Source organism: Anser brachyrhynchus, assembly GCF_964034855.1.
Source record: "Anser brachyrhynchus genome assembly, chromosome: 9".
Taxonomy (NCBI): Eukaryota; Metazoa; Chordata; class Aves; order Anseriformes; family Anatidae; genus Anser; species Anser brachyrhynchus.
This window is the reverse complement of record NC_137703.1, coordinates 5,955,816-5,970,800: the sequence shown is the minus strand read 5'-3', so window position 1 is coordinate 5,970,800 and position 14,985 is coordinate 5,955,816. Positions and strand designations below refer to the sequence as shown.

Here is a 14,985-nt window from a genome sequence, read left to right as displayed (position 1 = left end):
TATATAAAAAGGAATAAACCTATGACTGGTTCCCTCTTGCTGCATTTCAAAAAGAAAATAGAGATGTCTACTCATATCTTTCTGAGTTGCAGCCCAGCCACCTACCTGCAGCAGCAGACCTTGACTTCTGATCGCCAGCGAGGAGAGCTGCCTCTCTGCCACCCTGGCTCAGGTGTCCAGCCGTGAAGAGGGGTGGAGGCCCCCACCACCACCCCCTTTAGTATTTTCTGTTAATCACTGCTAAATAGCTTCTCATGCACCTGCCTAGCTTGGTCTTCAGCTCTATGTAGGAGAGCCCAGGTCCCAGCTCAGCAAGGGATTTGGCTGTAGTGAGCTGCAACTTCTGTGTGGGTGTTTCAGGAGCTGACTGGGAGGCAGCAGAGTTCTTACCAATATCAGTAGTTCTTAAGTCATTTGATGCCTCTGAAAATCTTTGAACAGCACCAAATATCAGCAAAACCAGAATTCAGTTAAGCGGATGCAGAAGGTCCTTTCCTGGGTGGGGAAATAGTGGAGCGTTTCCACCTTAACACAAGCCGCAGAGGATGTTTGTGCAGTCCTGTCATGGAGGCACGGAGCCTGGGCCTAGCGCTGGAGCTAGCGCAGCTCCAGCACCGCAGGCTCCAGAGGAACTGCTGATGAGAGCAGCTCCCTGTGCAGTACACCATTGTGTCCCTCTCCATATTATCCAGCAGATTTTTTTATTCTGGGTTGGTTCCCTCATTCTTTTCACCATCCATCAATGCTCCGATGTTGTGTTCCTGAGAAAGGCCATCCACAGCCTTCGTAGGCATTAGGATCAACTGTAATTCACATTTATTTTACTTGTTGTGTTCATTATTATTTACCGCTCCTTCCTTGGCTTTTGTGTTGTTAGTTCCTCTGTTCTCTGAGACTAAGATGGATGTTGAATCCTTTGCAAATGGGACTGTTCAACAGATGGCTGTTCAGTTCATGCTCTATTGGATTGATTGTTTGGTCTTTTTATAATTAGTTTTTTTCTGGTGCTTTGTATTATTTTAATGAATCCTTATTAATGGATGGGACTAAACAAATAGGGTTTTCCTCAAGTGTAACAACTTTAAACAGTTAAGAACATGCCTTCTTATATAACAGTAGTTAAAACCATTTTGGCCTGAAAAAATATCTTCAGACTGTCCTCGTGCTTGTGCATGAAATTGTTTTGGATGTCATTATTTTTAAACACTTAATTAATTTTCTCCAAACTAAGAATATTTTCTTCCTCTAATGAGAATTATAAAACCTGTCAGGTCTGAAGCGTCTATCTTTAGCCATTTTTTGGAATTATGCAAGTCCAGAATTTAGAATAGAACATATGGAGGCTTCTCGACTCGGTTCAAAAATGGCAGAACTAATTCCATAGAAAGATTTCTCAGAAAAAGCTGACTTTGAAGCCAAGTGGATCATGGAAAATTTTAGCAAAAAGTATATTTTGAGAAGGTATGAGTTGCTTAAAATGCTGTGTTGCATCTTAATCTTAACTTTAGCATTTGCTATCAGGAACACTATAATAACATTATAATTATCTATAATATCAGAGAATTTTCTGTTCATCCTACTTAAAAGTAATGCATTGTGAGTCACTAAAAATTATGAAACTGAATTGCCATTTTAATTTCAGGATATCATTACCTCAACTTGCACGACCCAGATATACCTAGCTAGGAAGCAAGTTTTCATACATATATATATTTATATACATGTATATATTTACATAGATTGTTGGAAAAACAGACTCAAAAAAAAAAGAGCACCCCTTGTTTTTAAGCTGATCTTTTGGGTAGTGTGGTGCTGGACACTGAGATGAAGTTACCCTGTGATGCCTCCCTTCCCATCTGTTATTTCTCTCTCTCTGATTCTTGGCAGTTTTTCCAACTGACAACTCCACGGTGAAGGTCTGAATCCAGCGATCTGAGTGGGTGATATCTATCAATCTTGTGCCACACGTATGCAATATTGCTAGGCAACAGGTAGCAGCATGACACCCACATTCTGCAATTTCCTTTTGGTGACTGAGACTTTTACTATATTAATTATACTGAACTTTATTTCATGTATTTCAGGCGTTAACTTCTATGGAAAATATTTTTAAAAGTTCTTTGAGCTCAGATTGCTTTCTGTTGCATATTGAATGAGCAAATATTGGCAACTGATAAAGTCATTTTAACAATTGGTAGATATGAATGCGGTGCACAAAGCCTTCTAAAATTGCAGATAAGTGAGATATCAGATTATTTTGTGTTGAAGATAACTATGCTACAAGGAACAAAAAACTTTGCAAGGACTTCAAAACATGAAAGACGTAAAAATATAAAGTGAGGAGTTAACTAGGGAGGATGTTGCTTTTTTTTTTTTTTCTACTTGCTTTCTCTACTCTAGGGGTTTTTGGTGTGGGGTTTTTGTTTTGTTTTGTTTTGTTTTTCTTTCTTTTCTTTTCTAGCTTCTCTTTTTCAGTGGTTAGGATGCTACAGAGGGACTAAGCTACAGACTTACTTTCACGCCCATCATAGCTACTTTGTGTGACCACAGGCAGATGAGGCTGTACCGTAGTAGGGAGAGAATGCAAGTGAGCTGCACTCACTTTACTTCTCATGAATTAGTCTAGCTTAGGAAAACTAGCCAGACCTTCAGCATTATTGCACCCTTGCAGGCAATGTATTTTGCTATGGATTTGGGATTTCTCAAAAATGTGTTCCACAGTTACTTAAGCTGCAATAAACTGGGTCATTCTACACATTTAATTCTGAAATAATTTGCCTGTCCTTTCTGAATACACAAAGGATATCCCTGAAATGTACTCAAATGGAGCTAGTCTATTTGTTGTAAAGTGCTTGTGTTAGCCACTGATGAGTAATAGTAAGTTCAGCTTTAGTTCACACCCTCTGAGAAACCAGCCAAATCAAATTAACAGCAGCAGCATACTCATATTCAAAGTTTTGCATGCAGATAGAACATTATTCAGGGCAGCCCTTGAATTACAACCCCACCAGTCTTTGCAGCAAGACAAAGCTCTTCAAAGGTATGTTCAAATAATCATAAGTGATCATGAGCAATCAAATTATTACTGCTTGCAGAATTGCTAGTGGCTTCTATGCCTCGGCTAAAGAGCAGTAATTCAGTATGCCACTATCATTTACGAGAACTTGATCATAGCTTTAATCTCCTTGGGGTTAGGCTTTTCACCTGTATCACTTTATCTCAGACAGTAGCTGCTTGTAACCAATGTGTGCATGCACACAGGTCCTTGATGCTTGCAAATACCATATCATGGCAGAGAATCCCACAACTAGCAGCTTAATTTTTTGCTGTGTTAAGGTGAATGGAAAGAGAGAACACTTCAAATATTTCTGAAAGTCTTGGTCAACGAGACAAGTACACTTATATGCCATATTTTGGAATGTAACTATTATTAGAAATGAAGTCTCATTTAAGTGTGTCCATTCTGAGTCTCAGCATCACTCATTGTACAAGAGTGACCAGGAGCTGCACATCTATCGGAGAGATATTTGCTACTGTTACTCACCAGGCTTTATGTTCAGGCAATATCTGTGGCTGAAATGTATTTTCTGTACGGAAATTTTATTTGTATACAAGGGAAACAGCTTCAGGAATTAGAGATGCATAAGAATTTCTTCTTTTCTCCTGCAGGTGCCCTCTCCTGACAGTCACTCAACACTGCAAAAGGAAGCAAATTCCAAAACTGAGCAATAGACCTAAACCAGATAGAAAAACTGTTGTACTTAGCTGTGTGGTATATCAGGAAGGAAACAAGGAAACAGTTGCTTCAAATGTCATTTTTCCCTCTCCATTTAGAAAAAAAATCAATGCTGGGCTAGTACCACATGGGTAGCTTTGTTTGACTGCATTAAGTTCTGGATGGTGGGTTGGCTCCAGAAGGAAAGTCCACGTGGACACACTGTCCACCAGTTCAGAGCAGCAGGTCATGAGACAGTCTGTATTTCCTTTGCTAGAAGGTACTCTGGACAAGATGTTGTGTGAGATACCTGTTACATATCCAGCTGTGATTAATGAGGTTGCAGAACAAGTTCTTCAGTTACCAAACACAACTTCTCAGCTCTGAATCCCAGCAGCCTAGGGGAAAAATGCAGGCTGACAAGCGCACATAAAATTCTGGATAGGTTTTATGATTAGTTTGTTCCCTGTTGCTGCATGTTTTTGTGCCAGCCGTGAGCCCAGTAAGAGCAGAAAAGCCTGCCATGCTTGCGAGTATCTGTTGATATTCAAACAGGACCATGATTTTGAGGGTCAGAACTTAACATTGGAAAAGACTGTTGGAAAAGCAATAGGGTAGTTTTAGTTGCCCCGTTAGTATTTGGATTTTCATAATTTCTCTTAAGAATTTAGAAGGCAACATCAAAAGCTTTAGCTTGGGGAATTCGTAAGCAGGAATATGATTAATATAATTTTAGATATATTTGTAGAAGATGCAGAACTTGCTGTGGGAACTGATAATTTAATTAGATTCTGGTTTACATGATTCATATACCTAATATTCTGAGTACTATATTAAAAAATAAATACAACTTAATTTTTCATAGGGCATTGCTTCGTTTTGCTATACAAGCGAACACTTGATTACTGGTAAGGCACAACTTTGGCTGTAAAAAAATAGGATCTCATTGTACTGTGAAATAGCTTTCAAATACAGCTAAACAAAACAGTCTGCATATACATAAATATGTGAAATCCCCAGGGAAAAAATATTCATATTTGGTAAATTTATTTTGAATCTCACAAATCATATGAAGTCTTGAATACCAGTAACTTAAACAGGAAAAAAAAAAAAAAAAGCTTCATAAACTATAATACATATTTCTTAAAATGTTAACTTTCAGTTTTGCACCAAGATTTAACGCAACTGGCATGAGACTCTCAAGTAAAGTCTCACTCATATCTCTAGGCTACATACTGTGATCAACAAAAGTGCTGGCTTTATCATTTTCATAGATATGTGTCAGCTGTAGTTCTGTGGTAGTCAATGTAATTACACCAGTGAAAGTAAGAGAATCAGGCCCACATTTATTAAGTAGAATAGAAATGTTTCTTTACAGGTTCAGGAGACACTTAATACATGTTTGGATGTATCTGATATGCAGTGAAAACCGGTTTTCTCCTGGACTGACTGCATAATTTAAAATGTATATGCCCTGAGTATCTATAAAATCTAATGTAAAACAAGTTTGCTCTATTTGTGGGTACTGTGAAGGTCAAAAGGATTTTATAGACATTTTTTCTTATTTAAACAGTGCTTCAGTGATCCAACTCTGCAGATTGTTAAAACCCTGTAGCTACCTGCAACTAAGCAAAACACTCACAATTTACAATAAATACAGTGGCAGAGAAACATAAATCTGGGTATACAGAAGTTTAAGACTTAAGGATCTAAGAAGAATTCTTCGTCAGAAGAGACAATGTTTATATGTATATGTTTTCTATACAAAGGCAAAATCACTCCTCTTCCAGTTGCCTCTGGAAACCACAATGTGAGGCACCTCTTGCAAATGGGAAGCAGTATTTATTATAACCTTTCAGAGCCAATTCCACCCAAACTGGTGTCCCTGGAGAACCCCAGCTACTGGTTTTTGTGTCGGGAAAGAAAGAGATGTGCAGCAGGTATGCTGTAAAACCACACGTGCAGGGAATCAGTTGTGTGCTGAATCATGTGGCAGAGCACTGGGAGGAAGCCGTCATGCAGAGGCTGAAGTTGGGCTGCTACTGCTACGAACTAACTTCACAATAATGTAAACCTGCCGTGAAGAGGAAGCTGAGAGATACATCCCTAATGGACCCATTTCACAGAATTTCTCCTTTGTAAAGTGCCCGTTGCCACTGCAACTGGAATCTGCCCACATCGGGTTGGTTTCCTGCTTCAGGAGAAGTGAGTGCCAGGGTGCAGCTGCAAAACAAAAGAGCAGCATGGTGAAGCTGTCCCTTATTTTCTGAGAAGCCATATCAGCTGAAAAGGTTTCTTCCAGCAAGTGTCAGGATTTTTTATTTCATTAGAAGGTTCGATGGGATTCAGTACATTTATAGTACATGATTACACTGTAATTGTTTTCCATTTCCAGATACGAGTCTGAGAGATCTATGTTTATAAAATTTAAAGCACCCTCTATCAATCCAGAAGTATTTTGGCACTGAGAACATTTAGAGCAGCTTGGCTTTCTTTTGCCCTGTGTCTTTTCCTGTCTTATACTCCTCGTTAGAGTGGACGGAGAATGCAACCAGATTGCAGGGGTGACATTTTGCACGTGCATAGGGCAGTTGACAATAAAAAAGGCAATATAGATCTGTACTGAGCATATGTGGATTTTTTCCCAGTGTTGTACGGTTGGTTCAGCTTCACAGAGTGATGATTTTGTCTTTGTTTCCAAAAAGCTAGAATTATCTTGAAGCTATTTAGCCATTAAATTTCCTCAGTACATATATGCATACACAGATAATATAACTAGAAGACAATGAAAAGAATAGCACAGCTTGATTTCTTATTTCTTTTGCTGAATTGTTTCAAGTTCTCTTCTTGGAGGAAGATGTGTTTCTAATAGTTCCAGTTGGAATATACAAAGCTAATGATGTACATTGCTAATGTACAAAACAGATTTCCTATTACAAGAAGCCTTAGACAATAAACATATAATGAGTCCGCAAGTAATTTCTCACTAAAAGCTAACGGTTCCAGAGTCCTTGACCTAAGTGTGGGATTTTTTTGTCAAGATAGCCAAAACCATCACAAGTACATAAATTGAGAAAGGGCATAATGGCTATTTCGATATGTCCAAAAAACTATTCAGTTTCTTGAATGCAATCTACAGGAAGATCAGCCAAGGTTATCACCAGATGTTCCTTGTCCCACATGCCACAAATTGATTGTATTGTAATTAATTCAGCTGAAAAGTCTTTCTGAGAGAACTGTGTCTTCAGCACAATTTCAAGCTTGGTTTCTAATACCAGAAATCATGTCAGATTTCTTAAAGCATCCTAGAAAAATGTGAAACTCCGTAGTTAGGGCATGCTAAAAAATACTTACAAAAATGCATTTAAATAGCATTAAAGGAGTATTCTCAAAGCAGTTATGATTAAAGCTAGATCTTTGTGGTTCAGACACTTACGCAAGTGTAACAGAGAGGCTTAGGGCCATATTCAGTAAACTGTTTGCCCTAGGCCATACTGCAAGTTCAGAGATACAACAGAAATTTGAACTCAGGTTTCTGCACTAAACCGCAGTAGTATTTATCCAGTAAGCCATCCATAATACGAACAAATAAGAAAATCAATATTTCCCAAGATATTTTACAGCTCATCTTCCATTTTTTTATGGCATATCAGACCAAAGACCTACTATAATCTTGTTGTGAAGAAAGATGCTTTTAGTTATTTAAAGTTTGAGATCCATTTAAAAATGAATTTGATTAAAGTCAGATACTCACAGACATGGAATTAAGATATAAATAAAACAGAACATACTTTATCGTAATATACCATTTCATTTTGCTGAGATATTTGCAGAAAGAACGCATTGAAATCCACTTCCAAACTACTCTAAACCTAATTCTGGACAATACAAGCCTGAGACAAAATGAGGGGTGTTAGAAATTATGGTTCTGGTTTTCAGAGGTATTGGCCACCGAAGCCTATATTTAACTTCAGGTAGAATCGTGTTCAGCGTGTCTGAAAATTGGGCCCTAAATTAAAGATAAGTGTTTTTACCTGGGTAACATTCCTTAAGTACCACCCACAAATTATGTAGTGATAGTTCTTCCCATAGGAGAATTGACTTCTGGATTATTTTAAGATAAAAGCACAGGCCAATGTCAGCCCTCTTACTAGCTGCATACTGATGCAAGGAGGGGAAGGAAGGATTTATTTGGAATCTCCTAATTGACCTCAGTGGAATTGGGCCTGGAACCATTAAAACATTTATGAAAAGCAGTTATGGAGCATGAACAGTACTCAATCTAAAACATTAATGTCTAGGTAATATTAAAAGTAATTTGTTTAAAAATAGCAGGGAAGAGAGGAGCGGGAGCCTGGCTGTATTAAGGACTAAATTCCTCCAACTTTCTGTTGGTCTTTTTTATCATAATTTTTTTACCAGTTGCAGAGACAGAAGTTGCTGTTTTTCTTCAGGCTTCTCCTTCCCTGGTACTGTCCTGAGTGTCAGCAATACTCCTCATTTTCACTTCAGTCCTGTATTATTCTGATTTTTAGACTAATGTGCCAACATTTCTCAGGAGTGACGTAGGCAGTTAAAAGCATTAAAACAAATATGCCTCCAAAACTAATGTGGTTTGCAGGAAGTGAGCATGATGTATCAAAAGCCAGAGGGTATGTTCAGAAGAGGGAGATTCAATTCCAGGGTGTCACAAAATGTTCTCCATCACCGCAGCATGGCAGAAACCTTTTCTTAATGCTATGATAGATGCTCTAAATATGCCACTTACTCAGAGTTATTGGATATGGGAACATGCAAATCCACCAATAATGCAAGAGCCGATGCTTTATGAAGGGCACAGCTACCAGAAAGGTAACTGCCTCCCTAAGGGTTTAACAGTAGCTGCGTAATGCCATGGTGCCTTGGGTGTGAGCCTCTGCTGATGTTCACTACTCTTGGTAAGAGAGGGGATTTACCTCCAAGAAATATCCTTACGCTAGGCCTCCTACAGCAGCTGTTCAGGTGGTTCCTAGTCCAAACAGACGCTGTTGTTAGTGTTCGATCTGACAAGTGCGTGCATGAAAGCTGCCTTGCAAAAGTTAACCCAGTCAGCAGGGTGAAATTGGAAGGTATAAAGGAAAATTGAATAATCCAATGGGTAGGAGCTGCCTGCGACCATCCCTGTCCAGGACATCTTCTCTACAGCTCCCAGAGTGCTGACTTCTCCTGTGGTCCCTTATGATTTATTTCCAAGACCTCCCAAGATGAACAATGGCCATGTGCACCTTTACCTTTGAACACACGAATGTTGTCTCTTCAATCAGAAGACCACATAGTCGCCCTAGAACCATAAAAAATGCACTTTAACTTAATTATGTAGCAGCCCACCTTTTGACCAGAAAAGATCTGCAGGAGTATGTGACGCCAATGCTTATTTTCTCTCCTGTTCTTGCAGGGACATAGCAGCAATGTGCCTGAGTCATCTCACCCGGAGCCGTGACTGCTCCCATCCAAAGGCTGCCCATGTCAGAAGTCAACGCCTCGCCGTTTGTCCTGGCCACTCGCCACAGCCCTTCCCGCCTGCCTTTGGCTACCTGCAATTTTTCACAGAATTATTTGAGACAAGCAGTTTTTCAGATGAAAGGTGAAGCATTTCAGTTTGAAATTTTTATTTCAATGTCTCCTGAAAGGCGCAGTCTGAACGCTTCTTGTCATTGGGTCTAATTTGCTTTCCCTGCTCGAGCTATGTCTCATGGAGACTTCTGCAGCTTGTTTCTCAGACAAGTCACATTTTAATCAAACACAACTACTTTATTTTCTTGTTTATTTTTTCAGGGAAAAAAAAAAAAAGGTTTTTGGGGGATGCATATTTTAAGTAAATAAAATCTCCACTAAAAAATAACTGATTAACATTTCTCAACTAGACCTACTTTTTATTTTTTAAGGTATGTTCCTAGTAAGGAATCTTTGATGCAGTCAGCAAGACTTCTCTTCTGCCTAGAAGACCTACTGATATATAGCCAAACAGAGAGCAGAGAAAAAAATCCACTCTTGTATGTCACTGGACTCTCAATCTATTTTATGAGCCTTAAACACTAAAACTCTTTGCACAGTAGAAATTTCAGAAGACCTAGGAACTCTATTTTTTCTCCTTATGTGGCTTTTCTACACCTGAAGTTTTACTTTTCATGAATATTTTTAACCAGCACAAACCTTTTTAGGCTCTTTCTTTACATCTATCCTTTGTCAAGGAAGAAAGAAGCAATCCTGTGAATCAGATCCCATGTGCATAATCACACAACTACGTGAACTAATCACATCCATAAAAAGCATTCGGTTCAAACATTGCTGGACAGGGAATGCTTAGCCTTAAAAATTATGCTGTTTGGACTAGCAACGTTGAATACATCTTACGAGCAATCCATCTGCACCAGTACTTTCTTTTTTTTTCCAACTTAAATCAAGGGACATGAGCAACCTGACAGTGTCTATAATAAGCTTGCTGATTACTTCACCTTTTGTAATATTTGCGCTTTTTTTGTTTGTTTGTTTCATATTCCTGTTATACTAAGATGCACATGGTTAAAATATTTTTTAAAAATTATCAGATCTTGACTGGCAACTAGGGTATTTAGAACAGTAACCTCAAACAAGTTTGTAATGGGCTTCCAATTAGTTAGCCAGCATCCAGCCGTTACCCATCATAAGCAATATAAGGCTGAAGGGCTGGACTTGCCGCTTAGCCCAGGAGGACTCGTTCCCATCATGGATTTGCCACCCTTGTTTTTAGCCACTGCATCATGGCCAGGCCTGGTGGCTCAGCACGCAGACAGAGGGGTGGTGGCAGACTGTGGGGTAGTAGGGGATGAAGGGTGGTGGGCACATGGGCATTCTGGGGACATGGGCAACAGCCTGGGGGTAGAGGAAACACTGGGGATGTAGGAGACACCAGGCGATGAGGATGGAGTGGGGACTACAGGTGGTGGGGACATGGAGATGCTGGGGACATCAGGGGGTAAGGATGTGGGAGACACAAGGGATGCAGGGGGACACAAGGTGATGAGGATGCAGGGATGCCAAGGACACCAGGCAGTGAGGACATGGGGAGGTGTGGGACACCGCGCAGTGGGGACTCCAGGGACACCAGGACACCGGGGTGGAATGTTGTCTTTTGAACCCTGGCGCATTCCGCCTGGCACCCAGTTGTCACCAGTGGCTGAAGACCTGCCTGGTGAGTGAGAAAGTTACCTGCCTGTATGCCACGCACAGATGGGGTCTGTGTGGGGTCTGAGATAACATGACTGGAACTTTTCCCTTTGTGGAATAGCCAGGTATTAACAGTTTGTGAGGCAATGGAGAGGGTGCCTTGTTGTCAAAGAGGAAACCCACATCTCCTCCTCTGTCACCTTCAGCCCTAACGGAGTAGGCATTACAGGGGAACAGCCTTTCTTTTTCTTTACCTCACCCAAACTTATAGTCCAGCCTCAGCACTTTCCAGAGACTATAATGGGTTTCTTCTCTCCTACCTACCCCAAATCCCTTGTTTCTTTTCATCACCTAAAAGCAAACTCTTTACATCTCAGCCATCCCTATCTAGGTTGCTCATTCAGCATTATGGATCTTCTTAGGTACCTCTACCAACTACTCTCCAGTCTCCCCCCATCCAGAGCTTTTTTCATCTTCATAAGTCACTTAGGTTTAAAAAAGTCAGCCCTGAAGATCTAGGTGGAGAAGGGCCTTCTCCTTTTTCATTTCACATTTGCTTCTATTTTGCAGCTTCCTTTCACTACCATTTAATTCTGACTATAACATTTTCCTTGAGGAAAAAGGCTTAATTATTGTTTAGCTGGATCTCCCTGGATCCTATTTCCAAATAAGTGCAGCATCAACAAGCCCCTAAATAGACACCAGGAAAGTTTACACGAGGGAGACACTGTGAATGATCCAGCACCAGGGAAAGCCTTGCTCAGAGCTTGCACACTTAGACACCAGAGAGCCCAGCTACAAAGGCCCAGGAAACTCAGTTTCATCACTTCTGCTCCTCATCCAGCTACGTTCTTCATGCTCCTGCCACCTCCCCTTCCTCTCTCTTCTCTTATTTCTCTATTCTCAGATCTTTGATGTGTCTCCCCTCTTACCGAATCCCTAGGCATTTCTATTTTCTTTCTTTCCCCTTTTTGTTGCTTTAGCCCTGCTGCATTTTTTCCCCATGATTGTTTTGCTCTGCTCTGCACTTTCGAGACAGCAGATTAGTAAGTGGGAATAGGATGCAATGAATCATACATCTACATTTCACCTCAACTGCATAGCTAAAGTAGGAAAACGTAGATGCCATATCCAAGTTGCACGTGGGGAACCAAATGTGCAGAGGAAACATTAGGGCTGAAGCTACTGAAAAAGAAAAAGAAAAGAAAAAAAAAAAAAAAGCTTGGCTCGAGAGTAAATTTATTCACTTATCTACAAAATGACATTTTGTGGCAATATGGCACATTTGTTCTGTTTTGAGGTTTTTTTATATTAGTTGCTTGATTAATTGTGCTGTTTTGTTTGGTGTTTCTTACTTGTCTCCCTCCGGTCTTGAGATTCTTTGGCGCATAAGAGGAGAAGTTGCCTGGTGTCTGTGAGGTTTACATCACTGTCTGTTCTGAAACTCCTGTTGAACCCTTGCAATGCCCCAGGTTGACAACATGACTCCGGCATCTCTTTGCCATCAGCTCTGTCTTGTGGTCTGCAATTGTAAGGATTATTTGTTTGAGTTAGAAGTTGCAGAGACTTCATATTTTACTGCATTAAAAGCATTTGCAGAATTTCCTTGGAGAGCAATGTTAACAAGTTGCTCTGATTTAAGTGAGTTCAGCAATTTAGTCTCTTGACAAGTGAATAAGAACCTTACTCAAAACCCTTCTCTAAACCTGTTTTAGAGCTTTTTTCATTTACATCAGTGGAGCTCAGGTGCTGATAAGCATGAAGACGCCTTCTCCAGTGGGCCAAGGTGGGAAGAAACTTCTGCTTACACTTGACAGTCTGAGATGCAAGTGGTAAATGCAAGGTTGCAGGGATAGAGATTTCCCTTTGAGACACCTTCCAGAAGGTTAAATTTCTTCAGTTTTCAAAATATTGGGCTGAAAGCATTCACAAGAAGAGCTAAGCTGGAACTCCTATGCCAGGCTGTGCTGTAGAGCATTTAGGATGTATTTACCCTGAGTGCATCAAGGAGAGCCCTGGAATACCCCAGTGCACACTTATGTGGTATACTCATGTGCTTGGCAAGCTCAATGGCTTGGAGGGGGCCAGTGGTCCACCTCCCGAGCTCTTCACCAGCAGAGCTGCTCCTCAGTAGCCCCCTAGGCAAGTAAAGCTGGGCTGAGCTGGCCCAGCACAAGTTTTAAATGGGACTGAAACAGGGTAATCGCAGGAACAGTAACAGTGAGGAGGTGATTCCTAAATCTGCTGTGGCTCTGAGTAGGATTTCTGTCTCTGTGTCTCACTTCTGTACCACCATTTTACTGCAAAGCATACTTCTTTCCTCTGTTTTGTCTCTTCAAAAATGTATTTATTGTACAATGAATATGTAATAGGATAATACGGCCCTGATCTCAGATGGCACCATTTAATTTTATTTTAATGATAGTAATAAATGTACTAAGCACAAACAATGTGCTCAATGTAGAAGTAGATTTAATATATTTAACTGGATTTTGCAAATGCTTGTCCATGAACAGACACCCATCCTTGTTCAGATCAGAAGTGGCATCTCAGAGGGTACTTTGGAAGATGACAGAGTACCTGTCATCCTCATACCAGCCTAAAGAAGAGAAGTAACATTAGGTATCCACTCCAGTCCTGTGAAAGGAATTTTTTTAGATACTTGGATTTTATTTCATTATGTTTCTATTTCTTCATTTAATTTAATATTATGTTCCAAATCTATTTATCCAAATGCATCTGTTTTATACTTGAGGAAATACAATCTGAAAAGAAAATGTAACTTTTTTCCTGTAAAGTTTGAAGAATGGAAGGCAACTAATTTTAAAATATTGCCACTTAATGTCATCTTCTTTGCTGATAAAACACATGGTAAAGCGTTTTCAGTAATCACCTCAAGAAAGAAAACAGAGCTTTCCTGAGCTAATGAATGGAGATACATTTATTTATTTATAGGAGGTTCATCATTCTAATTCCTTTGTGTTTCACAAATATTAGTAAGTCAATCCATGCACCACTGAAAAGTGAAGTCTTATTAGCTCTGTGAGGCCCCGGAACCACATGGTCTGCCTGTACTTACCACAGAGATGCATGTAAAGTATAATTAGAATGGGGGAAAAATCGTCGCTGTTATTACAGTATCCAAACAATAAAACCTCCCTCTCTCATTCAATATTGCTAACCTTAAACGTTAAACATCCTCAGGCAGGCAACCAGGAACATCTAAACAGATTAGAATGATTTATTTTTTTTTTAACAAATACATTCTTTGATTTCTTTTCTTTTGGTTGCTGAGCCTTTACATGATACTTGAGTTATATTTCTAAGCCTTTTTCTGCAGCCATGGGGGCTAGAGACATTATTTTAAAATAAAAATTGAGATTGTCATCTAATTGCATACCTTCTAGAAGGCGAGTTGTAAGCAGCATGCTAAATAAGATGAGGTCTGTTGTATTTCAAGGTGGGCACACTGCTCATTCTGTGGTTGTGTTGTTTACAGGAATTATAATACTGTAATACATTACATTAAGAATCAATAAATGAAGTATTTTATTAGATACATTCCCTTTATAGTGCCTATTTCTTAAAAGACATTTTTTTTTTTTTCCTGTGCACATTGGTAGCATTGCCAGGATATCCATACCAAGGCTTGCAAAACTATTTAGGAAATATAGATGAAATATTGTGGCAATATTATTCAAACGCAACTAGAAACGAACCTTTTTGGGCAGAGATTTCTGTACAGATGTAAGGCTGAGTCCTTCTAAGTGCTTGCATTGGTTTATCTTTGCTCTGACAAAGTCATTGGAGCTTTTAGCAACTGATTGAAATGATAAGTCAGGCCAACAATCAGGAAGCTCCAAGTATCACTGCTGTTTTGAAAGAATACACAGAAAATTCAATATGAGCTGTATTGCTGCATTCGGCATTTCCTTATTACAGTGTAAGCCCTGGCCCTGTAACTGCTTGTTTGTATGTCTAATGTTATGTGGCTCTGTGAGCCTACTCACTTCCATAAAATTAAGATGCTGCATGTGTGTGTTTGCAGGACCGTGACCATGAGGAATACTTGCTCAATGCAATAA

At 39.7% G+C, this 14,985-nt stretch overlaps 2 long non-coding RNA genes across 2 annotated transcripts; one reads left to right on the top strand and one right to left on the bottom strand.

Annotated features, from left to right (window-relative positions):
* The first annotated feature begins 320 nt into the window (after positions 1-320).
* LOC308199723 lies at positions 321-4,771 on the top strand. The gene is made up of 3 exons (XR_013954894.1): positions 321-1,461; positions 1,888-1,991; positions 3,670-4,771. It is a non-coding gene; the product is annotated as an uncharacterized lncRNA (long non-coding RNA).
* Positions 4,772-5,059: 288 nt separating this feature from the next.
* Positions 5,060-14,606, bottom strand: LOC308199722. The gene is made up of 4 exons (XR_013954893.1): positions 14,301-14,606; positions 12,256-12,422; positions 9,183-9,288; positions 5,060-9,035 (listed from the first exon to the last, which is right to left on the bottom strand). It is a non-coding gene; the product is annotated as an uncharacterized lncRNA (long non-coding RNA).
* Between the last annotated feature and the right edge of the window lie 379 nt (positions 14,607-14,985).